Here is a 2914-nt window from a genome sequence, read left to right as displayed (position 1 = left end):
AAAATAGAATAGTAAATATTGTTCAAATTTTGATTTGTTTATGATTGTAAAGAAGAAGTTAATGTTTACTCCAACGTCAACCAAACCTTTCATAAACTAAACCCAAAACACTAATTACTAAACTTTAGAAAAAAATATAAACCCTTACCTAAATATCAAAATATGCACATAGTATATAATATGAAGTATTATGAAAATAGAAATAGTAACAACGAAATATCATAGTACAACCAATAAGTTGCAATACATACGAGTGGTGGTTACGACGGAAAAGATGATGACTAATATCAAAGAGATGATGATTGTTTTGAAAGATGTGATAGCAAAAATATAAAAGAGAAATTACAGATTTGATTATTAACTAAAAAAAAAAGATGATAATAGCTACGGTGATAAAAAAATATCGAAATGATTGAAATTGTTTTTTTACAGAAAGTGATGGTGGATTGAAAAAAGTAGTGATAATGGTAGGTAACTGAAGATGAAGAAGTTTATACACTTATTAACCGGCAAAGAAAAGTTATATAGTATATATTGTAATAATAGTGGAAAATATTTTTTCTAGTTAGATAGCTAGTTATACTTTATTTCATGGCAAGTGAGGCCAATTTCCTTTGTTCTTAGAAGATATGACATGATTAAATTGGGTGAAGGTGATGTCCAAACAAAAACCTAAATTTCAGTGTCCTTCTTGGAGTGCTAAATAAAAACAATATACTAATATAAGTGTACAATGTGTTCAGAACCATCACACACACACATTTATCTTTCGCCTTTCTAGAATACACCGATCCATATTTCCAACATCGATTGTTTTAGCTAGGCACTGCAAAAAGTTAAAATGTATCAGAAAATTTATCGACACAAAAATGATGCAATTTATACAGTCTTACATCAGTGTTAATAAGTGATGTCATTGGAAATTCTTTTTGTGTCTGTTCATACAAGTGACACTAATAAATACACATTTGTATCACTTTCCAAAACTAATGCTAATATAAAGTCGGTTCATTATAAGAATTTTTTACTTCCCAAGACACTTTTTGAGTTTCGTATTTCACCGTAAGGCACTTTGCACTTGAAGCAACCTTATTTGCTAGTCAAAGACATTGATGCCCTTATAATAAAGAAAACCAAACCGGACTTCTATTAGCCTAAACCTAACCATACCAACCTCACCCTATACCAAGTTCAAAATCCTAAATTCTCATATTTCCTCATTTTGAATCACAAGCTTTTTTTTAAGAGAGAAAAAAACTTTGTGCGGCGGAAATTAAGAACTCTAGTTCCTCTATCATCGTCCTCACCTTCTAAATCTTATTTCTTGATTTTCGTCACAAACCTCCATCTCACACGCTACTCAACACCATCTGAATCTCACCATCGAGTAGAGTACACAGTCATTTTTTTCCCACATGCGAGGTTTGTTACTTCGAAACCCACACTTTTTTTCTGTGTTCTGACACCAACCTACAAGATCTGTTAGTTTTCGATTTTTACATCTATTAAAACTCTTCAAATCTGTGAGTCAGTGGAAGTTTCAATTTTTACATAAAAATCCCAGATTTGATAGTTTCAATGTATCCTGTTTTTTTTTCGATTTTGAGATCTGGTAGTTTCAACATTCAGTTAAGTTTTTGGTTCTAGTTTCATGAATAATACAAGGAAACTTTTGATTTTCTTCGTAATCTTCCAGACATCCTGTCTCCAAATGTGTTCTGTTTTTTTGGCTTTTTTGTTCTTCTGTTCTGATTGCGATTATTTTATGGTCCCAACCTTTTCATGTTCTTGTAGGAAACAACAAACCGACCACCGCCTCCCACAAATCCCATTGAAAGATGATTGAGTTCTGGGCTGGTGACATGTGGATAGGAGAGTTGTGGGCTGGTGACCTGTGGATGGGTGAGTTGTAGTTGGGTGACATGTGGTCGGGTGAGCTGCGGATTGGTGAACTATTGTAACGTGAGATGTGTACGGACGAGCTGTGGTCGGGTGAGTTGTGGACGGGTAAGCCATGGAGGAGCGAGCTGGGGACGTAATGTTGTGTGGCTGACCAAATGGGAGTGTTGTGTGGATGGAGAGTCAACTTCCACCCATGTAGCTTTCGTACTCCCTGCTTACTACGCTCCACCCATGCAACAATCAGAAGTTTCAAAACTATTTTGTGTTCTATGTTCCCTATGTTTTATCTTTTTAACTCGGCGTTTCTATAGCGCGTAAGATGTCCATGTAATCTTTTCTAGACTGTAGCCTCTTCATTGTTTTTGAGATCAAACAATCCGTATGTAATGTTAATGCTAAGGTTTATGTTTAAAAAAAAAATAGTTGTGTACATGACACCATCCACGTTCACTTCTATATTGTGGCGTCCACTATCGGATTTCTTAGAAAATTATTAAAAATCCTGTAAATAATTTTGTTTAGACTGAGTTTTAATAATTTTTCAAACTCAGTTTGTCACAAAAAAGTTTAGAGTGGAACTTCCTCACTTACAAAAAAGAAGCAATAAATTCATTTTACCTCGTCATGTATTATCTAGCTTGTTTTAAACATCAGCCGTTAGATTTACAACATTCTTTTTGATCATGTGGCTTTTAATATAGCACAGTAGTCAAAATACAAGAATTTAATAAATGAAAAAAAGCTAACTAAAATGAACCAACATATAACTTTATTTACATCGTAATAGACTAAACGAAGCCACACAACCGGTTCGCTTCATTAAGGGCAATTGTGTCAACAAACTACCTTGATCTCCGTGAAAATGTGTTACAAGCAAAAAATGACTCTGAGTGCAAAGAAAACTTAGAAAGTGGCCCATTATGTAATCAACTCTCATTATAAGTGTCGCTAATAAATATGTATTTGTATCACTTTCAGACAATAACGCTAATATAGTGATTTTGTAATGGTT

The 2914-nt window shown here is 33.7% G+C and overlaps 1 long non-coding RNA gene across 1 annotated transcript; it reads left to right on the top strand.

Annotated features, from left to right (window-relative positions):
* Positions 1–873: 873 nt before the first annotated feature.
* Positions 874–2334, top strand: LOC106377505. Its single transcript, XR_001275816.3, has 2 exons — positions 874–1422; positions 1795–2334. It is a non-coding gene; the product is annotated as an uncharacterized LOC106377505 (long non-coding RNA).
* Positions 2335–2914: the final 580 nt, after the last annotated feature.

The sequence above is a fragment of the Brassica napus genome, chromosome A1 (assembly GCF_020379485.1).
Source record: "Brassica napus cultivar Da-Ae chromosome A1, Da-Ae, whole genome shotgun sequence".
Classification (NCBI taxonomy): domain Eukaryota; kingdom Viridiplantae; phylum Streptophyta; class Magnoliopsida; order Brassicales; family Brassicaceae; genus Brassica; species Brassica napus.
The sequence above is the reverse complement of the archived record's forward strand: the minus strand, read 5'-3'. Positions and strand labels throughout refer to the sequence as shown.